This window comes from Balaenoptera physalus (assembly GCF_965194825.1).
Source record: "Balaenoptera physalus genome assembly, chromosome: 2".
In the NCBI taxonomy this organism is placed as follows: Eukaryota; Metazoa; Chordata; class Mammalia; order Artiodactyla; family Balaenopteridae; genus Balaenoptera; species Balaenoptera physalus.
Window position 1 is genome coordinate 80,025,519 of NC_138883.1, and position 25,488 is coordinate 80,051,006.

Below are 25,488 nucleotides of genomic sequence, written 5' to 3' on the forward strand. Positions count from 1 at the left end.
ATTACCTCTTTTGATCTCTGTGTCATTTAAATGAAAATACAGTTCATATAGGTAATCTGATTAAATACTGGACTTTCTCATGTGAAATCTAGAGAAAAAAAGGCAAAGGGGAAGAAAGCAAATAATTCTATGGCACTGGCCAGAATTCAAGACCATCTTAAACTCCATTTAATGGTGAAACACAAAAGACTCCAAGTTGGCCTGCATTACATTTCTACATTCATTATAAATTTGCTATGAAAGCCGTGAGGCCACTTTATGCAGAAAATTGCAAAAATAGACATAAGAATTTCACTGGATAATTTCAGGTCAAACTATGTTAGTTTATTTGTTTTCTAGCTAGTGTAGGTAGTAAAGACATATTTTATGTTATCATGAATCTTTTACTTTCATCTGTAAGCTGTATTGCTAAATGCTCCAATAAAAACATGCAAAGCTCTCAGGGTATACAAGAAAATACTAATCCATTGTTGCTAATATTCTTTGTGATCTTACTGCATTCATTTATTCCTTCATCTATTTGCTCACTTATTTGTCATTCTACCATAATTTATTGAGCACGTAACATGGGCCTGGTTCTCTGCTAAGGCTTGGGTGATTCAGATGTGGTTATTGCCCTTGCACAGTTTATAGTCTACGGGGAGGCTGAGTGGTAAGAAGAGACTCTTGATACAATGTGGTAAATATCATGTTAGTGCTTACCCAGGGTGCTCAGTCATTGTGTGTACAGAGGTGAGAGTGAGGTGATAGGGTGAGAGAGGAGTTAGCAGGGAAAGATTTCCTGAGGAGAACTCTGGACAGAATTTTCAAGGACGAACAGGAAATACCATCATTTAATGGACATTCAGAAGACAAGTACCATCCAGCAGAAGGAGACTATGAATAGATATTTAGGGTGGTAGGATGAAAAGCAGAGTAGAGATTGAAGGCAAGGAAAGAACAAATATTGAGTGTATTTTGATCTCTACAGGAAAAGATATTGAAGATTCAATGAACTCTTTTAACTGGAAGTGGTAGAACTGAGGTTTCAGCGCATGGGTGAAGTGGTGAGCTTAGTTGTGGATTTATGTTTGAGGCAGCAGTGAGCCATATATTGGGATGCCAAATATCTAGTTGAAATTATATGTCTGGGAAACAAGAGATTTCATTCCTATATTTGTTTATTCATTTATATGTCAGGCAAATGAATTATTCTACAGGTTGCAGCTGTAGACATAGGACACAGCTCAAAATCCCTGCCCTCATGGAGTTTATATTCTAGTGGGAATAAGGTGAGGTAGGGGGAGAGATAACAAGTGAAAATATTAAAATATATAGAATGTGAGTAATATTCAGTGTTAATGAGAAAATAAAGAAGGTAACAGGGATGGTGGCATTACAGTTTTGAGTAGGTGTCCAGTAAAGACCTCAATGAGATGACATTTATAAAGGAGTCAGGGGAGTGAGTTATGTGGATATCAAGGGAAGAGTGGGTATCAAGGGAAGAAGGAACAGCAAATGCAAAGGCCCCAAGCCTGGAACACGCCTGGCAAGTTTGAGAGAAAAGAAGATGAGCAGTGAGGCTAGAGCAGAGTGAGGGAGGGATTAGCAAGAGGAAGCGAAGAGCAAGCCAGATTATATAGGATCTTGTAGGACATTGTAAATGCTCTGGCTTTTACGCTGACTGAGAAACCATTATAGAGTTTTGAGCAGCAGCATGATGTGATCCGACTCACATTTTAACAGGATTACTTTGGCTGTTGTGTTGAGAACAGACTAAATGGGACAAGGGCTGGAAACAGAAAAATCAGTTGGGAGGCCATTGTGATAATCCTGGAGAGAGATGATGGTGGTTAGACAGGGTGGTAGAGGTGGAAAAGGAAAGAAGTCGTGAGCTTCTGGATTTATTCTGAGGAAGAACCAACAGTATTTGCTTATGGATTAGATATGGAGTGTGAGGGCAATAGAAGATGTAACGATGACTCCAAGGTTTTGGCATGAGCAAATGGAAAGATAGAGTTGCCATTAACTGAGATGGTGCAGGGAATGAAAAAGATAGAAAACTTGGTTTTGAAAATGTCAAATTGAAACGAGTATCAGATACCCAAATGGAGATGTTTAATAGTTGGTATATGAGTCTGGCATTCAGATAAGAGATCCAAACTAGAAATATAAATTGATAGTCACCCATGATATTTATGATGATATTTAAAGCCTTGTTATAGGATGAGATCACCAAGGCTAGTGTAGATGTAAAAGAGACAAAGTCCAGTGTGAGCACTGGGACACTTGACAGTTGAGACACCTGGGAGGTGAGAAGTAACCTGTGAAGAAGAATAGGAAGAAACAACTAAAGAGGCAGGAGGAAACCCAGGGGAGTCTAACATTCCAAAAGCAAAGTGAAGAAAGTATCCCAAGAGAGAGGAAGTGATACCTTTGTCAAATGCTGCTGATAGGTCAAGTTGGATGAGGAATGATCATTGACCTGTGAGTTTACCTATATGAAATCCTTTGGGACTCATTAATATATATACATGATACTAGAAACCAGTTTGAAAATTAACTAGTTTCAAAGATTGATGCGGTCAGAAATCAGATTACAGAGTTAAGGGTGGAAAGGAGGTGAGAAATTAGAGACAGCAAATGATGACTATTCTTTCCAGAAGCTTGATTATAAGAAAAGAAATAGGCAGAAATCCTTGCAATTAGTAGGATACCAATGTGGCAAGGAGAAAATATATTTTTTTGTAAAGACAGGTAGGCCAGAATTTATTCCTCTGGGCTAACAAGAGGAAGGAGCTAAGGAACAAGGAAAAGTTGAAGATTTAGAGGAGAACGAGTGTGACAGACAAAGGTTCCTGTGTGATTTCAGAGCTCCTTCAGCTCCTAGCCCCTACATTCATATTTGCCAGTGAATTGTCACCTAAGCAAATTCTTCAGTAGTCTGATGATGGCAGCCAATTGTCAGGGTACCACAATCCATGTGATCATCAATAAATGTGATAAAAGGATATATGTAATAGGTATATACACATATGGATAAGTAAGTATGCCAACTGGTGTGTATATGTATATATGAGTATATATATAAATGAGTATATATTATAAACAGTGTATGTTCATATATAAAATATAAAAATATATTTCCTCCCTTCCTTCCTTCTTTCCTTCCTTCCTTCCTTCCTTCTTCCCTTCCTTCCTTTCTTCCTTCTTTTTTACCAGTACTACTCTTGAAGAAAGAGTATAAGTAATTTCACATTAATTGCTTTCACTAAGAAAGGAATCTGCTAAACATATCCATAAAAGAATATTTGGCTGAGCCTGGGACCCAGTAAAATTCTATGGTTCTCTAATGAAAGCTAAACTGTATTGTTTATAATCCAGTTTATATATCTAGTAAAGTAAAATACCAACAAGGATAACACAAACACTTCCAAGACAGATGTCTTCAGAGACAGCAAACATATCTCTGATAATATTGCAGTAAACTCAGAGTTTTATGATAAGAAATAGATTACATTTCCTTTATCATATAGAATAAACAATATCATAAGCTGGGTTTTCTTTATTCAGTGAAAATAATTGAAATATAGAATGCAGTGTGTTTCATCTTTTCCCACATGCAAAGAAAGCCAATCACAAGGGGCTGGTGTGGGTATAATGGAGGTAATTTGAGTTTGGTTTCTGGATATTTTATCTCTTTCAAACACAATTTGTTTACCAAATCTAAAAAGAATAACAGCATAAAAACAAAAAAACCCTTTCACAATCTTAGATGAAAGCTTATCTTTCTTTGGACCATACTTTCCAATGCCCCAAAGTGCTAGCATAAATTGAAAATTAAACAAACTGCAGCGTTGTCAGAAATAATCACACACCAGGCCAGCCCTCCCACTTCTGTTCCTCTCCTACACAAAGCAGCTACAGTGCTGCACGGAGCAGCCCCTTAAATCTTTATTGTATTTTGCCTCTGGGGTTTGCTCATCACTGCAGGTCTAAAAGTGTCTGTTACGGTCAGAAATAACTTAAAAAAAATATTGCACCACTGAGCCCACGAGGAGTTCAAATGACTTCAAAACTGTAAACTTGTAAAATGTAAGGTAGAGTAAGCACTTCAGCATTTGGAGTAAACTGACTACTTCACTATGTCATCCTCGGTGCTCCTGTTTTATGAAGGCTAGAAATACTAAGTTGAAGCAAGAGAACCTATAAAGCCCCTGGAGGTACTTGAGAGTGGTCTTTCCTTCCTTGCCACGAAGATGAATAGCAAAGTCTGCATTCTGCAGCTGAAAGCTGTTCTTGAAACCTGCTGCACACTTCACGGAATGCTTTCCACATGCCTGGGTGGAGAATGGCTGGGTGAAAAACATTCTGAACTGAGAATTAGAAACCTGTGTTTCCTAGAAACCTATATTTTTAGACGTAACCACATGCAAGGGGCTTTCTGATATCAGTTAAGACAGTTCACGAGTACCGCTTCTCAGTTACTTCTTGGCAACTATGAGAAGAGTTCTCAGTTACTTCTTGGCAACTATGAGAAGAGTTTTCATGATCTTATGTTTTCATATTACTGATGTTGTTGGGCCATTTGCTTGTTGTTCTGTTGTTAGGCTGATAGCTAAAAGATGTAAAGTTTGCTTTAAGAAGGAGGTTACAGAGAATGGGAGTAGACGGTTTTTTCTACAGGTGGAATTTTTATTAAAATAATTTATACACGTTTCAAAAGCAATACATGACTTCACGGTTAGTGAATCTATTTGGAAGTTGTGATCAATCCAAATAAATAAAAACGAATATGATATTGAGAACTTAGCATAATAAAACAAAGGCCACCTTTCTTACTTTCTTAAAATTAATTTTTTATTAATTACAACAGAAGTTTTAACATATGCTTTGATGATGTCATCCCCTTAATTTGGCTTTGGCTTAGCTGTCACAAATGGGGCTTCTATTTGGATAAGACTGAGAAGTATATGTGTATATGTGTCTGTGTATAAATATATATATATACAGATTTTTAATGTATATACATACACACATATGTAGATATAACTATATATAGTATATATATATACATACACATATAAACATTTTATATATATGTATGTGTATATTTATGTATATATGTGTGTATAAATACATTCATGCAGAGAAAGCAATAGTGAGCATGGGTCTTGGGCAGCATTTCTTGGAACATTTGGCCTTTAGCCCACAAGGCTAAAACTTATTAGAAAGTATAAATTATTTGTCACCAGGGGAAATCTCTGGTAAACCTAGAAGCACATCTCACTTCCAGATTTACATGATTAAAATTAAGCTGCCATATAGTTGGCATTTGTGCAGGAAGATATGATTGCACAACATTGGAGATTGCATACAGGAGTTGGCAGGCAACTGTGTTATTATCCAATTCAGAAACTATGAGATCTGTGTCTTCAGAGTTTAATGACAAGGCCATGACACTCTGTTTACATTACCAGATCTCAAAGTATAGCTCATACTACCTTAGGCCAGTTCAATCTAGCACTAGGACTCCGCAAGCTCTTTTCCTTCTTTTAGGCCCAAGGCTGTGGCACTTATGCAACAGAAGTTCTACGGAAGTTTTTTTTTTTTTTTTTTTAATAAAGAAAGAACAAGCCTTTTTTTTTTTTTTTTTTTACTTTATTTATTTACTTATTTATTTTTGGCTGTGTTGGGTCTTCGTTTCTGTGCGAGGGCTTTCTCCAGTTGCGGCAAGCGGGGGCCACTCTTCATCGCGGTGCGCGGGCCTCTCACTATCGCGGCCTCTCTTGTTGCGGAGCACAGGCTCCGGACGCGCAGGCTCAGTAGTAGTGGCTCACGGGCCCAGCCGCTCCGCGGCATGTGGGGTCTTCCCAGACCAGGGCTCGAACGCGTGTCCCCCGCACTGGCAGGCGGACTCCCAAACACTGCACCACCAGGGAAGCCCTCTATGGAAGTTTTAATGCCATCTTTTGGAAACACATACCTTTTTTTTAATTTAATTTTTACTTTATATTGGAGTATGGTTGATTTACAATATTGTGTTAGTTTCAGGTGTACAGGTAAGTGATTCAGTTTACATATACATATATCCATTCATCTTCAGAGTCGTTTCCCCTATAGATTATTATGGAATATTGAGCAGAGCTCCCTATGCTGTACAGTAGGTCCTAGTTGATTATCTATTTTATCAACATATATAGTAGTGTGTGTATGTTAATCCCAAGCTCCTAATTTATCTCTCCACCACCTTTCCCCTTTGGTAACCGTAAGTTTGTCTTCTAAGTTTGTGAGTCGTTTCTGTTTTGTAAATAAGCTCATTTGTATCATTTTTTTTTTTTAGATTCCACATATAAGTGATATCATATGATATTTGTCTTTCTCTGTCTGACTTACTTCACTTAGTATGATAATCTCTAGGTCCATCTTTGTTGCTGCAAATGGCATTATTTCATTCTTTTTTATGGCTGAGTAATACTTCATTATATATATATCTGTACCACATCTTCTTTATCCATTCTTCTGTCGATGGACATTTAGGTTGCTTCCATGTCTTGGCTATTGTAAGTAGTGCTGCAATGAACATTGGGGTGCATGTATCTTTTCAAATTATGGTTTTCTCTGGATATGTGTCCAGGAGTAGGATTGCTGTATCATATGGTAGTTCTATTTTTAGTTTTTTAAGGAACCTTCATACTGTTTTCCATAGTGGCTGTACCAGTCTATATTCCCACCAACAGTATAGGAGGGTTCCCTTTTCTCCACATACTCTCTAGCATTTGTTGTTTGTAGACGTTTTGATGATGGCAATTCTGACCAGTGTGAAGTGATACCTCATTACAGTTTTGATTTGTATTTCTCTAAAAATTAGTTATGTTGAGCATCTATCTTTTCATGTGCTTTTTGGCCATCTGTATGTCTTCTTTGAAGAAATGTCTATTTAGGTCTTCTGCTCATTTTTTGATTGTGTTGTTTGTATATATATATATATATATATTATATATATATATAAAATATATATATAGCTGCATGAGCTGGAAACACAAACTTTTGATTTTTTGCAATCATGTATATATCCAAGGACTTAGAAGAGCCATGTAAGGACATTCAGAAACTTAAAATTGTCAAAAAAAAAAAAGTAACAGTTTTCTTACATTTTCTTCAACATCAATAAAACTTCATTAAATATTGTTTATTCAATGCATACTGTGTTTCAGGCACTGTTAGAAAGTTTAGGAAGCATTATCTCATTAAAAAGTACTTTAAATACTCTGTCCAAAGTCACACAGTAAATCTTTGTAAAACCAAGATTCAAATCCACATTTGCCTACTTCCAAAGCACATGTTCTTTTAAAGAAACATTTTTTAACTTTGTATTTTGATATAAGCTTAGACTTAAAAGTTGCAAAAGAATATAAAATGTTTTGTATATCCTTTCACCAGCTTCCTCTGAAGTTATTATCTCACATAAATGTAGATTAACTACTGCAGACAGAAAATTAATGTTCACACAATATTATTTATTAATCTATAGACTTCATTCAGATTTTGCCCATTTTCCCACTAATTTCCTTTTTCTTGTTCACAATCTAATACAGAATCCTACCTTGCATTTGGTGTCACGTCTCCTTAATCTCCTCTAGTACGCAACAATTCCTCTGTTCTTCTTTGTCTTTTCATACCTTGACACTTAAAGAGTATTGATCATTTTTTGGGTAAAATGTTCTACAATTGGGTTTGTCTGATGTTTTCTCATAGTTAAGGTTATGCATTTTTGACAAGAATACACCAGAAGTGGTGTGTTCTCAGTGCATTATATTAGGGGGTACCTGAAATCAATATTATGTATTACAAAGTAGAAATTTACTTTCCTACATTATCTTTGCCTTTTAATTGTGTGACAATATTAATGAACTATAATCCAGCATCACAGATCTCACAAGTGAGAAAGTTTAAACAGTTCAAAACATGCCATGTTACATCATTTAATAGAAATCACATTAGCTTCCAAGTCGTCATGATTAATTCGAAGGTTCTTTAAATTCTTAACCCAATTAGCACTGATTCTGTGTGCAGAGAAATGCTAGTAAATGTTTAATAATCAGCTTTCTGGGAGAGAAAACGCTCTTATTTGTAGCATTTGCTGATTCTGTGGTGTAAATACTCCCACCATGGCCCATTTCAAGCTACTAGTATTATGTCAGTGAACTCAGAGCTGGGAGGAGATACACACAAAATCAATTCTCAGGATCTGGTACAAGCAGGCTCCAACACATCACTGGAATAATATATATTTATAGATGGCATTTTCTTGATTCTAGGCTGCAGTTAGTAGAACCAGGGGACAAATACATAAAGACAAGACAAAATTTAAAATATTCAAAGAATAGAATTACCATAAAAGACAAATCTAGTAATTCCTAGAGAGTCATATTTAAGAATTAGGATGAAATAATAATAATAATAACCTGTTGTCTTTTTCTCACATCTTTAAATAGTAAAGTTATTTGTTTCAAAGTATTAAAGGATGTCATTTTAATTTGCCCAATTTCTAGGTGTTATTAAAAGTAACTTCAAAAACATAGGATGAGATAGTGCTTGCACAAGAGTCACAAAAACTACCCTCTGCCTTTACCTCAATTAATTTTGGTGGCACAAAATTTCCTTAACTCCTCATTCACTAGGACACCATTAGATTGGAAATCAGTTTAATAATACACTCTGGCCTTCCTTACTGCTTATTTTACTAATGATGTCACAGCTAATCTTATAGAGGCTATTGGCAGGAGACTCATGAATGCCAATTTTAAATGAAAACTATTTTTTAAACATATTCCACAGTACAAGTTTGGCTTAAAATACTTTTTCAAAATTTAAATTTTTGCATGCTACTCTAAAAGAAGAAACACACACTCACACATTGGAAGACTGCTTTCAGGTATTGGATTTACTAATCAAATAGTAAGTGTATTTCAAAACAACTGACAGGTAACATTAACATCCCATGCTTTTTCTACACAGATCCCAATATCCATTTAAAGGACTCAATTCCACATAAGAGTATTTTTTTTCAAATATGTCATTATCTCTATGTTGATTTAAAAGTTATAATATTTTATGCACATTGTGAAGGGCAGAATGGCCTCCCAAAGATGTCCACATCCTAATCTCCAAAACCTACATGGAAAAAAGGACGTTGTGAATGTAATTAAGTTAAGGACCTTGAGATGGGGAGCTTATCCTGGATTATCTGCATGGACACATTATAATCACAAGGGTCCTTATAAATGGGAGGCAGGAGGGTTAGAGTCAGAGAAGGAGATGTAACAATGGAAGCAGAGGTCAGAGTCATGTGGCCACAAACCAAGGAATGCAGGCAGTCTCGAGAAGCTAGACAAAGCAAGGAATGAATTCTCTGATAGAACCTCCAGAGGAACTCAGCTCTTTTGACACCTTGATTTTTAGCCCCATAAGACCCATTTTAGACTTTTGACCTCCTGCATTGTAGGATAATAAATTTATGCTACTTTAAGTCACTACATTGCTGGTAGTTTAATAAGCATCAGTAGGGACCTAACACACACATAAAACACACTTTTATTGAGATTAGCTTCATTCCTCTATTTTATGATTCATTTTAGCCTCTATCTTCTTCATCTTTCTTACCTTCCTCACTCAATATGTATGACATTCAGGGAAAAAAATGTATATTACATTTATAGGCCTGGTTTTCAAGTGAAACTGATGATTACTGCATATATCTAAAATAAATATTCCATCTGAAAGCATAGTAAAGTGTATTTTCAAAATATTTGCAACCATCATTTTAATGAGAAAGAAGCCCTTACTTAGAAATAGTACACTCACGTAATTAAAAGCCTTTTTTGTGTGTCAAAATGTGCAAGCATTTAAAATGTTTCTGCTCTGAAAAACAACAACAGCAACAACTTATTACTTTGTGGTTTATTTGTATTGACACAAATGCCAGATAGGAAAAAAAAAATGCTTTGGTGTTGGAAATCTCTTAGCTGACATTATCTCTATGAAACAATAGAAATTAATGGAAGAAATTAAAACCCTAAAGTCCTACAAGACTTTGAAGTGTTCTTTGAATTAATGTTAGTTTAAATTCTCTCATGATATTAAATGTATTTTTTCCAGGTTTGAATTCTTGGAAATAGAAACCAGAAAACAAAATTAATCAGAATGCTCCTTTCCTTCATCACAAATAGAGTATGATGGAGTAAGTTTTTATAACCTTATTCTGTTTAAAGAATTAAAGCTTAATTTTCACTTTAGGTAGTACATATCTGATCTAATATTTAAGTAACTATGTAAAATAGAAAGAACCATGAGCTAGGAATCAGAAGACCAGGTTCAAGTCCCAGATTAGTACCTGACCTTGGAAAACCATTTAATTGTCCCCAGTACCATTCCATTTCTAGTATTACTTGCCCTAGCTACCTTGCAGGAAGTAAGTGAGATACAATGTAGACTGTAAATTACTATTCAGAAGAAATTTATAACTCAAAAAGAATTCTGAAATATCCCATAGAATTGTAATACCTGGAAGTAAAATGTCCCTAAAAGGGATTCTTTCATTTTCTCATTTGGAATCATATAAGTATGTCTGTGTGTGTGTGTGTGTGTGTGTGTGTGTTTGTCCCAGGCTGCTCATCACTGGCTAACAAATTTTAGAAGAACACAGATTTTCACAATAACTATAGATATTAAATTTTACATAATTAATTTAAGCCTATTTTTCAAAATTAAAAAGTAATAGAGATTTACTTATTTGATTATTTGATTGTAGATATCTAGAAATAAAAAATAAATAAAACTGTTGTAAGCCTCTAAAGATGTTGTTATGCTTAGAGTTAAGGCTCAGGTTGATCTTTTTAATATTGCAACAAGCTCACACATCATTAATCACTTAGAAGTGGCCCCAGGTCACGGTAAATTGATGGCCTAATAATCAGACGAGATGTTTGCTATTTCCAAATTGTTGTCAGTGACTAGAATGAGGAGGTGACAATTCAATAACTAATGCTTATTAACTGGACTTTTTATTTTTCTAATGCTAATCAAGAACATAAGAAGTAGGAACGTAAACTGGAAGCATAAAACATACAATTACAGACACATGCACAAAGACAGGAACAATCATGGTAAAAGATGTGTTTACTAAAAACAACTCACAACTATCATTATGTATGAGTTGTTCTGTAGTTGGATATACTGTTTCTGCTTGTCTCAATGGTGTGTATGCAACCCCAAAATGGACTCAAAATCTTTTTTATTCTGATGTGGGCAAGAAAATAGCGGTGATGGGAGTGTATAGAAAGCATGAAGAGGATGCATGGGAATTGAGCAAAATGGAATGCTAGAGGGGCATGCACATGTGGAAATAGAAAGGAAAATAAAATAGTAAAAAAATGAACGGAAAATGGGAGGAAAAAGGCAAGAGTTTGAGAGGAAACACGATGGGAATATAGTCAATGCAAACAATTTTGGTAATAAAGGAGGGTTTGAGGCCAAGGACATAATCAGATATAGAGCGTATCTGGTAGTGCTGTGCTTTGTCTCCAACCAACAAACCACGATATAGAATGAATTGGAGAAAATTACAGGGTGGTATTCAGCATGAAGAATGGTCTGCATTCTTAGGAGCCTGGTCTCTTGATATTAGAGTGCTATAGGAAAAGCTGGGAAAATATTGGAAAACACAATAAAATGAAAAACAAACATTAGCATTGGCCCAGAAACCATGTGATAAACAAAATTAAAGGGAGAGTTCTCATTAGAGAGTCCAAGGGTCCTGGGTAGGCCTGGATAAGCATGGGATAAGGAAGAGGGAGGCAAAAGGAAATTGCAAGACAGAGAAATAGAGACAATCAGCTACATTTTGATGTTCTTAACTTCTTTTAGGATAGTGAGGTAAAATGGAACTTGTGCACTTACAAAAAACAAATGATATAGATTCAAATTCCAATTTTGGTTTTGGAGAGATGGGCATAGCTAGTTGAGAAAAGCACTGACTCTGGAGTAAAAAAACCTATGTTCACATCTCAGCCCAATCATGAACTAGCAAAGTAAGATCTTTTATAACACGAGTTGTTATAAGTCTAAGATTTAATTGGTTTCTTGGTCTTTAAAATGAGGATATTAACAGTCCCAACCTCTAAATTCTGTGAGAATTAGAAGAGAAAGCCCATGAAAAAGTCATAGTATTTATGCTGATAGTAATGTTAGCTAAACCACTATTAATATTAACTATAGAAGCTCAAGAAAAGCCCTGAAACTCTGCCCATCTTGGATGCCTAATGCGTAAAATGAAAGTGATGATAACACATCCATGTTCTGGAGGGAGGCCTAAATGAGCTCATTTATGCAAAGTGTCTGACGTACCGTAGGCTCAAGGTAAGAAGTAGCTATTATTATTTTCAAATGCACTGGTTCCAAAATAACCCATTCCAGTTTGTTCAGATAACAAAAGTATATTTAGAATGCCTGATTTATTTTTTAAGTTATATGCTTGATGCATTTTATATCAAGAAGAAGGGATCCCACACAGATCGATAGTGATATTTATACTTTTCTTAGGAAAAGCTCTGAAAATAAATAGCTTCTGAAAGTCATTAGACCACCAAAATTCTGTATGTCTGTCAAATTAGCTTTAATTCTGCTTTCAATTTTCAAAATTCCATCCACCTCTTTTTACCATTATCATGTCCTCTGCTGGTGAAAAGACATAAGTAGTTGCCTCTGGGAAATAGTTCTGGATATACCAAGAGTTTTAAGATTTGTTCTCTCAAAGAGTAGATGGAAAAGACAAATCAAATTTATTTTAAAAACACAGCCTGATTTCCATTTACCCTTGTTTCCTTCATATTGCCATCATTTTTTCATATGCTATACAGCTAGCACCATGCTGAGTGCATAGAAGCCATGAAATAAGTAGTTGTTCATTCGGGTGTTTAGAAACATAAGACTGAGTTTTCCTCACAACATTTTCTATTTAATTGTATTCAAACACCCACATCAGCCATGTTTTGCAAAGAGATTTAGAGTAGGTGCTTAACTAGAAGCTACATTATTATAATTGATTTCCAAATTTTAAAAAATGCACACACATATTTAAATGGTTATAATTAGAACAAAATACAACCCAGTCTTCTTTATTGGGGATCCATATTGCTGTCATTATAAATGTCACTTTTCAGCACCATGTCTCTTACCAAACAGAACTCAATTTGAAGTGCCAGTTTTTGTGAAAAACTTTATCCATTTGCCCAAATGGTATTTGGACAAGAGAAGAAGTTTTTCTCTTTGGGTTCATTTTCAGGTTGTTAGCCTAACCTAAAATAGAGCTTCTTTAAAAGTCTGCCCAAATGTTTACTTAAAACAGAGAAGGGACAGCTGAGTGTTGAGTGGTAGTGTTACATTGAGTGAAGACACGACTGTAAATAACTCCGCAGTTTGGAAATGAATGATGCTTTTGACAGAGACGATTATGTCGTATTGACAACATTGATGTCAAACGTGGAGTGAAAATACGAGATTGACTATCAGCAGTTTCCACCAGTGATCACTTGAAATAGCTTCTCTGAGATAAAGGAACAGTAACAAATGCATTCCTTTTTACTTACACCCTTTTCCTTCCCTCAGAGCTAGCTTAGTCCGGTTCCATTTTGGAGGAAAAGGATCTAGTGTTCACACTTCATCAAAGGAGGATCAAATACTCTTAGCTGTTTCTTTTTAAGTTAATCATTTCCAGGGCATCATTAGTCACTTTCCCCCCTAAACAAGGGAAGCCAAAATACCCAAGAAAAGAAGTCAAGCCCTGAACTTCTATAGAAATAATTACAATTTCCAAGTTAGACCTGACATATCTGAAATAAGGTCTTTGTAATGAAAACCTCACATGGGGCTCTTAGCAGCCTTCAAAGTCATTGTTCACATAACTGCTAAATACTGGCTTACATTTCTGGGGTGGAGAATATTCTGTGTGGTAAGTTTTCCAGCTTGAAAAATGTCACATATTGGAGAGTCTTGATGAGGAAATAATTTCTTCCATATCTATCTCTCCATTCCATTCATTTGTTGTATTATTGAGGCTCTTTGACAGGTATTTTTACTGAATGGAAATTTACTCTTTTTAATATGCACTAAAAGTTCTTGCATTCTTTAACATTCATATTTAAGCATGTAACATCATTTTAATATTTATTAAATTTAGGATACAGCATAAGAGTTGGCTGACCATATGTACATTCTGGAGTTAAAGTACTGTGCATAAGATCTGTGAGTCACTAAATCTGGATTTGGTCAGAAGAATTTGGAGAAGAATTTGTTAGGGCATAGAATGTCTGTATGAAAAATGTTTGGCCTCTCAGAACACTCTCAGAAGTTGCAATGGGATACTTATATTGGCATAGAGCAGTGTTTCTTATGCCCTTGAGTTAATCCTGCCATTGTAGCCTTTCACGTTGCCATACGGCAGTGATGCTGGTCGTCTATAGAAATCACATTTCTTACAATATGACCTTTCTATTTGGGGTGGGGAGGTAGATTGGTGACTCTTTTGTTTTGGAAAGACAAATGGGGTGAGCCTTCTGTAAAGGATATGTGATTTTTCACATGGCAAAGAAAGTATCCGGTATATGATGCTAGAGCCAAACTGTTTAAAGCAAGTACCCCTCTGTGAAATATGTGTCAGTTTTTGAAAGCTCAAAACTTAGTGAGAGATTTATGAATTCATTGTCAGAATCACTTACATAGAGGTATTTTCTTCATAAAGTGAAAAATAAAAGCCATCAAAGGAGAGAAAACTAACCAAGAACACATTTTAATTAAAGAAAATAAAGTAATTCATTAACTATACGACAATAGTTGATACCTTATTTCACTGAAAAAATGCTTTGAAATGTAATTTAATAATTCACCTTTCAGCTGGGTTCTACAAATCTGAATGTGTATTTTTTCACCACCACATCTTAATTTCTCCCTCATATTAGACCGATGGGTAGAAGATAGTTCTTAGTATAAAAGATTACCTAAAGGTCATCTTCTTATAGGCCTAGTATATTTATTTTCATTTCTAAAGAAGTACATATTATGTATTATTAAGATTTTGTATCAGTCACTATAAAATAAATATTTTTGTAATAGGCCTGTCTCATTATGCAGAAATTTGGGAGACAATTCATTACGGTGGAATTTCTAACTTTATCTCCAGTCCCTGTGTCTCAGCTCCTTTCCTGCAAGATGATAGAACTGAACTAGCTCATGTCCAGGGACTTCTGGCTCTAAGACTTCATCAATCTATGATCCTTAATCAGAGAACTAATTTGGTATGTGTTCTCATATGAATGCTTTTTTGTTTTAATCTGAATTTTTCATTAAGTATGTTATTTTCTTTTAATTTATTGTTTTGAGAGAGCTAATAAGATAATAAAGCTCCCCTATTGATCAAGGCATTTTAAACTATTGCCTGTGTGAAACTTGTCTCCATTGTGCTTAAATGATTTTGTTCATTTTCACAAAGTACTAGAAAATTTTATGTGCACCTCGTATGTTGGTGTTTTCTTTCAACATCTTCATTGCACTCTAGTAGGTCGGAGTAGGAAGAGGTTTTGTATTTATTCAGATTTAGAAAATGGGTGTATTAAAAGGCCTCGATTGGTATTTCTCTCTCCTCTGTTCTCCATTCTTTTAACAATGTTAGAGAACACCCACAGTGGGGTCCAGGGCTGTGCTGGAATATACATTACTAAGTGGAGGATGTGTTTTCTTGCCTTCATGCTCATTATATAATGGGGAAGGTATGTACTAACAAATGAATGTACAAATAAATTTACAATTACATTAAAAATGAAAGTGAGAGGATAAAAAAAAGGAAACATCCTAGTGGAAATATTTATATGACAAAATTGAAAAAAGGCTGTTTTAGAAGGTGGCCTTAAATGGATTCTTGATGAAAGAGTAGGAGTTGCCCAGGTGGAGGCTCCAAGAGAGTATACTGTACACAGAGGGAACAGCATGTGCGAGGAACCTGAAGCAGAAAATAGTTGGTGCTTGCAAGTTGGCTAGTGTGTAATAACATGAGATGAGTTTGGAGTAAGTCTAATTACAGGAATTTGTATTTAAGAGTAGGGTGATCATATGATTTATTGTCCAAAATGGGGCCCTTTGGATAATGAAAGTGAACACTGCTAATAGTTAAGCTGGCACAAACCAGGACTTGTCCCAAGAAAACTCATACAACTTGTTATCTACTTAAAGATAATATGAAGACAAATCTTTTAGGCAGTGGAATAATAAAATTTGATTTATGCCTTTGAAAGATCATTCTGTCTACTCTGTGCAGAGTTGATTGGTGGAAAGCAAAAATGGAAGCAGACTCTTGCAGTAGTCTAGATGAGGAATGAGACAATAAAAATTGGACAAATTTGAGACATAATTTGGCAGTAGGATTAACAGAACTTGGTGATGGATTGGATGCAGGTAGGGAGAAGAAGGGGGTTGTCAAATGACTTCCAGGTTTGCATTTGTATAACTGAGCAAAGGGAAATGCCACTTATTAAGATGTGGAAAATTAAAGAAGAGGCAGATTTGGGCCAGAAGTGGGGAAAGATCAAGAGAATTCTAAATATGAGATGCCTGGTGAACCTCCAAATGGAGATATCATGTAGAAAGCTGTACTTGGAATAGCAATCTACATTGTAGATAAAAATCTAGGGATTATAAACATTTTTATGCTCTAGATAGCATAAGAATGTCTGAGACTACTGGGAAGGGATATTGAAGAGAAGATGGCCCAGGACTGAGTTCTGAGGAACACAAAAATTAAATGATAGGTAAAGAAGAAAGAAACAGCAAAGTCTTTTAGACAATTAAGGGGAAGCATTCTATATACTTCTCAGGAGGCCTGAGAGGAATTAATCTCTTTGCCCCTCTTTCCTACCATGTTACCCTTGATAACACATTTCTATTGTTTTAGCCTCTTTGCCTATCTTACTCTACAAAGTCTAAGAACACCTGTGCCCTTGGATCACCTCTCAAATCAACTGCTTGCACACAAATCCTCATCTCAGGCTCTGCTTTGGATCCACGAAGGAAGGACCAGAGGAACAGAAACATGACCAGGAGCATGTGCTATTGCAGAAGCAAAGAGGTTTTTTCAGGAAGGGAAGAGTGGGAAAGGATTTTGAATGTAACTAAGAGGCTGAGTAATACAAGAACTGGTTTGATGATATAAATCATTGGTGATCCAAGAAAGAGCTGGAATGGTGGGAATATAAGCAAGATTGCCTTGGGAAGTAATAGCGTTGAGCTGGGGTTAAATTTTTTAAAACGTTACATGAAACACTGAAAAAGAATTTTGAAAGAAGTGTTACTTCCTTCTGTATAATAACAGGGAAGAAGGAGATGACTAGATGACTGCAGATGCAGATTTAGTCATGAGAAGATTATGTAGTATTTATTATGTCGTTTCTATATTCTCAGTGAACCATAAGGTTGGGTTATCTGCTGCGAACAAAAGGCGGTGGGACAACTGAAGGGGCATGGGGAAGGTGTTGAATAGTCACTGTGGTGATGAGTGCGTGATCACTTTAGTCTCTGTTGAATGACCATTTGAGGCTGGTGACCATGAATGAACCATGATCCCAGTCTTCTCTAGTGTAAGATTTTTGTCCAGCAGTGCTTAGTTCTGTGGTTGCTACTCAGAGAAAATGCATTGTTGGATTCATCACTGGGATTTGCAAAGTGGATGTGATGGAAGGAGAAAGCTCAGAGAATTGAGGACATTTGCAAAAGAGTCATTATAAAGAAGGGTTCTGGAACAAGAGCAATTGAAGGAAGGAAGTGAATTCCTGAGGGGGTTGGTAGATAGAAATGAAGCAGAAAGGATAAAGTACTGGAGTTCTCTGTGAGGTCAGTGTCACAGTGGGAATGCTCCAGAAGAATACAAGGTATGATAAGAGAAGAGGCTCTTTAAAAGAATGATTTTGCTTGTGGTATACTTGTTGATGATGAACTCTGTTAGGTATTACATTTCTCTAAACTCCTACAAATTCTGTTCTATGCTCTGATAGGGCTATGCAAGGATAATATACATTTTATTTTGTCTTAGAAAAAATTGCCTTTACTTTTTCCTTACTTGTGAAAGGCACTCCTTTGAACTGGGCTTGAATGATCACATTACCTATTTCTGGAAAGCGTCATGAATCTGATGGGTTTTTCGAAGATTCTAGGAGCCATACCTGTCTCCTTTTGCATTACCCTGGGACTTCAGGGACAAGCCAAGTTGAGGAGATTCTGATACTGAAAACAAATCACATTATTTCCTCCCAGGAATTTATAATGCCCAAATTCAGCAATATGCCAACTGTTACCTTATATTCTTTATATGCCAAACTACTGACAGCTATGTAACACTGTCATGTTGTTGTTTTCTTCTGGGCCTTTGTATACGCCTTTGCCTGAAATGGCTTCCTTCTATTATCTCATATTCTTCCTTCAAAAACTGTTCAAACATTAACTTCTATGTGATATCCAACTTGACCATTCCTGACCTTCCACTTAGTCAGTTAGTTCATCCATTCTCTGTGCCCAAATGTAATTTTATACATTATTTTTTGTCATACGCTGTTATAATAATTTATTTACATGACTGTCTCTTGACTTGACTGTGAGTTTTTGAAGGCAGAGAACATGTTTATTCATCTTTGTATTCTTAGTGCCTAGCCCAATTCCTGGCATATTTTAGGTGTTAAGCAAATATTTGTTTTAAAAAAATTAAGAAATGAACTGATGAATTCCATTTACCTTTTTATAAAGCATGCAGCCATCACTAGCAACCATCACAATATTAAATGGCATACACAATTATAAGTTGTTTACTGAATCTTACATTGTTGACTGTCAGAAGAAAAGTGTCACCAAACATTTTCATAATGAAGCAGATCTATAATCTGGCATTTTATAATTCCTGTGCTGTTGTGGACTGAGTGTGGTTTTAGGAGGTGGAGAGAAAGGGGAGATGCTGTAGTACTTCCCTATTTATGAGAGGACTGAGGAGCAGAGATTAAAATGCAGAATGGCAGTCAGATTAAAAGGGTTGATGAGATCCTAAATACAACCCTCAAGCCACAGGAGAGCCCAGGGGCAGCAATCTTGGGAGGACTACAGGCCACTGGGGGGAAGAAAATAACTAACCTTCCCACCACTAAAATAACAAGAGATAAAATGAAACCTACTTATCAGATTTTAGAATTTTATCTGGACATAGAAAACCTTCAAATTATTTATTTATACATAGTGATATCAAGCTCTATCTACTTCCACCCCAAAGGGAACTCTTAAATAATCAAATAAAATGTTGAGGTTTCCTGCTGGAGTTATTCAAAGATGAAGAAGAAGAAGAAAAAAAAGATACGCAGGGTTTTGAGATGCTCTTTTTCTAATAACATGTTTAAATGAAATATCAAGAGTTATTAGTTGTTTTATTTTAATAGAGAAAATGTTCACTTTTTACTAAGTGCATTTCTATGTATCAAATCTACATATTTTTAGTTTTACATAAGCGTAAGTACAAATACTTCCTTTTATCTCTATGTTACAGAAAAGTAGACATTTGCTAAATGAGAAAACCCTTCAAATAGGTCAATTTTTACTCGAAGTTAGGGTTTAAATGTTTCTATATTCCAATTTACAATAAAAACTCATTTTAAATTATTTTAACCACTTATGTTAGCATACATCATTAAAAGCATTTTGAATAACATGCTTTTAATAATGCCAATTTTACAGACACACCAGCTTTATTTTGGCTTTAAAAATATAGTACCTTTTTAACATAGTAGCTTAAATTATTAAATCTGTTAACAGTTTCAGGAGAATGATGGGGTAAATGATGGATATTTTTCCACATAGGGGAAACTGAGGGAGAGAACTTATCAGAGACCATTGCCAAAACTTGGGAAGTAAATAACTAGTTTGGGTTTACAAAATACAGAGGCAAACTAATGACACAAATAGATTTGGATGCCCCGGTGCCCAAACAGATAGATTTTTATTTACATGTCTGTCTTTGTTTCTCCAGCTTTAAAAGATTCTAGGTTTGCAGGTGATGGAGAGGGGCTAGCTGGGTAGCTTCAGAATATCTGAGAATAACTTTAGATTTAAACAAGAAGCTGGGAGGAAATAATAAAAAATAAAGACAAAAGGAAGTAGGAAGTTAGGATGATAGGAAGGAAGAAAAAAAAGAAGGAAGAATGCAATGGAAAGCGCTATACATGGTTGGCATTCTAGGGTTCCAATGATCACCTCCAAACCCCAGCAAGCCTCTGCTTAAATGGCCCCATTTTAGACAAAGGCAAATACAAAGTCTCCTGATGACAATTAAATAAACAGGTTCATAATCTGCTTTATCTGGAGTGTCAAAGAATAATGAAAATAATGACAATGTCTACCTGACAGAGGCCAGGAGTTAAAAGTCACGGGATATGGGAGTTGACATGAACAATAGCCAGATATCCTAGGCTGAGAAGCAGAAAGTAAATCTCAGAGTTGGGCCCTTGCATTTGGAAGAGAAGGAAAAGTAAAAACAAAACCAAGTGCCTTGAATTGTTTCTCCCGATTCCCATATTTCTAAGCAGAATAGAAGTCAACTTCCTAAATTTCAAGTTGTTGCTTACAGATCATTGATTTCCTGCATTTATTGGGAAATTGCTGTCTTTTTTTGATTGCCATGCATTAGATCATACTGTTTTCATCTTTCTTCATGCATATTTTCTACCAATCACCAGGGCACTTGCCTGTATTCATTGAATAATTGAGCCCTCCCCTAGATATTTTCTCATGTCGATTATATTCATCATCTTGGAAGATTTCCACATTCATGTGGATGACACATTCAGCACCCTTCCTTAACTTCTTCTACTGCAATGATCTTGATCTTTCCTCCCCTTCAGTCACCCAGTTCATGGCTAGAACTGGTATTCAAACAGTATACCCTGGCTGTTGAAACAGTAAAATACGTGTGTACTGGATGTTAAACACTGCCCAGATGCTCCCTCCCCACTCTGCCATGTCCCCCCACTCCTATGGGACCTGGCCAGAATTCTCCACAGTCCAGCAACTAAAGGGAAGATCCCTGATTCTGAGGAACAGCAAGACGCTGCTCCAGCTTCAGGGGCAGCCTGACCTGTCATGAAATGGTTTGAATGTCAGCCCTGTCCACGGCCATACACACAAATTTTATCAATATCTGAGACTATTTCACCTCTGAAATGATATGCCCCTAAATTTTATACTCTAATCCCTCAATTTTGTCTTTCCATTTTTCTTATTCGTTTGCTCTTCTTGGCCTGTTCTTCCACCTCACTGAGCCCCCCACTACTCTGAGCGTTCCTTTTGCTCTCAGACTAACAGCTTTTCTCCACCTTCACTTGCTTATCTATTAAACTTGGTCTGGTACTTTAACTCCATTCTCTCCAACACCCTCTTTTTATTGCCTTGTCCTTCTACCACATCTGCTCTGTAAGATGTAAATTAAATTAAGCCCACAATCCATCTACTTTGATCTTAAACCACCCACGCTTTGAAGAGAGCTAGAGAAAACCAAATAAGCTCACAGACCATTATGTGCCTCTGTGCTGCCTGGTGGCTTTTACAGTCCTTGGTCAGCTTCCTTGTCCCTTGTTATTTATTCCAAATTCTTAGCTCTCTCTTCTAGTTCCTAGTCTGCTTCTCAGGAAAGCCCCTTCACTTTCACCAGAGACTTCCCTCCAATTTTAGAGAGAAATTTGATATTCTCCGGATGTACACTCATCTTTACATACTGCTACCTCAGCTTCTAGAATGTTGACCATTCATTTAGGTCCTTCGTTTCAGAGCCAAGGGAAGATGTTTCCCTTTATTGTCCAAGGCTAGGACCCCCTTTTTTTCTCCTTCTTCTTTTTTTTTTTTTTCTACTTCATCCTTTTCCATCACCTCTTAGACTCTCCTCCATCAATGATTCTTTCTTCCTCTGCACTGGGTCACTCCTCTAAGCTTGAAAATGTGCTCATGTCCCTTCCATATTAAAAAAGAAAACCCAATCCTTTTCTACCTGATGACTCTCCTTGCTATCACATTGTTTCTCCCTTTACACAATCAATTTATTTATTCCCTCAGCTCCCATTCACTCTTCCACCTCCTAAAAAGAGACTTTTGCCCAAGTCATTGAAACCATTGTAGTTAAGGTCACCAACGTCTTCCCATTTGTCAAATACAATGGACATTTTTTGACTTTTATTTTACCCAACCTTTCTGAATCATGTGATACTGTTGACAGCTTTCTCTATCTTAAGCTGCTGTACACCCTTGACCTGTATATCTTCTGCTTTTCTTTCTGTATGACTATTCCTCAGCTTTATCGAGTTCATCTATCAACTAAAGTATTTGTATTCGCCTGGATTCTATTAGTCCTTATTTCTTCAAGTGTTTCTCTCTCTCTGGATGACCTTATCTGTAATAAAGTTTTAACAACCATCTGTATGATATTTTCATCTCTCTATGGAATATCTCCAGCTAGCTAATGATGATGACATTAAAATTAATAATAATTATTAGTATTATTAACATTTATTAATCACTTTCAGGCGCTCTGCTAAGGTCTTTTCTTATATTAACTGATTAACTTAAAAGTCTGAGTTTTTTTCCCTACTCTTACATCAGAACGGTAAAGCAACTTGTCCATGTCACATAGAAATTAAGTGGCAAAATTAGGCTCCAAACCCAGCTTATTGGGCCCCAAAGCCCACACTTTTAACCACTTTACTAAACATGATATATCCAAAATTTAATGCATATTCCCTAAATTACTCATCTCCCTATATAATCCATTTCAGCTAACATAGTCATCTAGAGCAGAACACAAAACAGGAAATTGGAAGTCATGCTAGATTCCTCCCTTCTCCAAGCAGTAAGCCACCAGATCCTGCTAAATTTTTGTACCTCTTTCCTACATTCTTATCTAATGGTACTTAGTTCAGTGGGCTCATTATTTCCCTGATGCTCCATTGAAAAAGCTTCCTGATTGGATTATGCACATCCTTTTAGTCTTGGTGTCCTGCAATTTATCCTCTTCTGGGAACTATTTATCTTCTTATCCCATATATCTGATTATATCACTCCCCTGATAAAATGACTTTTAGTACATACACTGCAGCAGTTTCTCAGAGTGAGTTTTGTGCATCACCTCACCTTCCATCAGAATCACCTGGAGAGCTTGTTAGAAAGCAGAGTCTCAGGAATCACCGCAGGATTTCTGAATTAGAATTGATGGTGGTAGGACCTAGACTCAGTATTTTTAACAAGCTCCTTACCCGTGATTCTTTTTCACCCTAGAATTTGAGCCTGTCTAGCCTCCATATCAGGTGCAAACACTTCAGAATTGCTGATAAGTACCATCTGACTGTGGCTTTTCCCCCTTGTTTCCCTCAGTTCTTTCCACTCCTCCACCTATTCTCTGCACTCCAGGTAAGCCAAACATTTTGCAGGCCCCCCCTAACATGAAGCTTGCTTAAATATTGGTGACTTCATATGTGCTGTGTCTTCTACCTAAAGTCCCTTTTCCCTGTATGTCTGGCAAGTTGCTTTGTGTGTGTTCATGTGAATGTGTGTGTGTGCTGTGCACCTTGAGTCCTCATTAGACTGAAAGTTTCTCCCAGGACATTGTGAGCTGTTTAGTCACAGGAACTGTGTGTCCTGAAATCATTAAAAAAATACCATTCCAAGTTCAGGCTGTGTGCAACACTGTGTTATAGCCTGGAAAATTAGAATTAATGTGAATTTCGTATGTGCTCCGTATGTAGGGACTTGAATCTTTCAGCAATTTCTCTGTGGTTCATGACTGATTATTTGATTGACAATTCATATAAGCTTTTTGGAGGGAAATTTCATATTTGTTGGTATCTCTACCAATGAGCACACTAATGGAAATGGAATTCAAAAAAGCTGTTTTGGTCCTCTACAGAAAGCCCTAATCAGAGAAATGTTGGAAGGAGTAATTTAACTGAAATCTCTGTATGGTCTGTTTATATCAATATTTCACACTCCCTGTAACATGAATAATCCAAGGGAGGGAGGGATATGAATAATTGTGTTTATGTGTCAGATGTTGAACTAAGCATTGCTCTTCACAATTTGCCTGTAAATGTGTAATCTTCATTTTAGAGATGAGAAGACTCTGCTCAGAGGTGTCAAGTGAAGTGGAAGAATCACCTAGCTAATAGGAGACAAATTTGGAATTTGCAGGTATCCTTTTTCCTTTCTTCTATTATACCTATGTTGTTTTAATTTGGAGTACATATGTATGAAGAATTTGCCTTAATAAGTAAAAGTTGGTTCAGACATTTTCTTTTCTGTGAAGAGCGGAAATATTCTATTGGGTTTTTCCAATAAAAGACAATTTTACCCACCAAGTAAATTAGATTATTTCTCCAAGTTTTAGAAAACAACACTAAGGATATATATTTTTTAAATTCCTAGTAGGTCTTTAAGCCTTCAACAAGCACAGAGAAGAGTAATACACTGCCCATTACTTAGTGAGGGAGACATTTAATGCTAATTGCCAGATTGGTTACCTGACTGGTGGTGACACAGGTGGAAAGTGAAATTTGGGGGCTACAATCAAGGATTTCCCCATACCCTTCCTTTCCCCCTCCTTCCCAGCACCCTCTCTCTTCCGTGCCCCATCTCCAAGATGCTGGGACAGCTGGTTATCCATCTCATTTCCCTAACAGTTGCTTGCTAACTCTGTCACCAAGCTGTGCATTTGCTAGAACAGTGGATTTTCTTTATAAGACTGATGAGGAAGAGAAAAAGTACTTTGCATTGTTTCTGTTAAGGTTCGTCATGCTGTGTGTGTGTGTGTGTGTGTGTGTGTATCCTCCTAAGTCAGGGGGAACTATTAGGGGAGAGCCAGATCTCTTTAATGAGCCTAGAGGTAATGCAAAATTCATGTGCTTTCACCTGCAGTCGGGTGAAGCCTGGTGCACAAACAGAGAGAGGGAGGTGGGAAGAGTCAGTTATTTACGCTTTTGCCAAAGCAGGTGCCCTGGCTGCTACTGGGCATCCTGACCCACTTGTTCATTTTTTAGGAAGAAGTGGATACTTTCAATGGGGAAAAACTGAAGCATCAGATTTGCTCCTTGGAGCATTAATAAAAGGGCTCAGTTAGCTTCATCTCATTATTTTACTATGAGTATTGACTTTGGCCTAGAGTCATGTATAGATAAAATGGTGCAAGGGCTTGTCCTAAGTGATTACTCAGAATTACAAATCATTTCACGTGTAACTGAATACTGCAGTCTAGCTGGCACCCTGCCCCTTGCTTCTCCCCCCCTTCCCTGTCTTTAATAGGAGCGCAAATCCAGCTTTGTCTGAAGAGGCAATTAATCTTATTCACTGAAAGCTGAATTTTAATTCACCAGCATGTGGAGGACATATTTGCCTATC

At 36.5% G+C, this 25,488-nt stretch overlaps 1 long non-coding RNA gene across 3 annotated transcripts in view; it reads left to right on the forward strand.

Annotated features, from left to right (window-relative positions):
- The first annotated feature begins 4,495 nt into the window (after positions 1-4,495).
- The window catches only part of LOC309656292, a 157,192-nt gene continuing 136,199 nt past the window's right edge, over positions 4,496-25,488 (forward strand). For 2 of the 3 annotated variants that reach the window (XR_014261264.1, XR_014261265.1), the window contains exon 1: positions 4,496-24,285. This is a non-coding gene — a long non-coding RNA (uncharacterized lncRNA). The remainder of the gene's footprint in view (positions 24,286-25,488) is intronic. The other variant, XR_014261266.1, reaches the window with a different exon arrangement.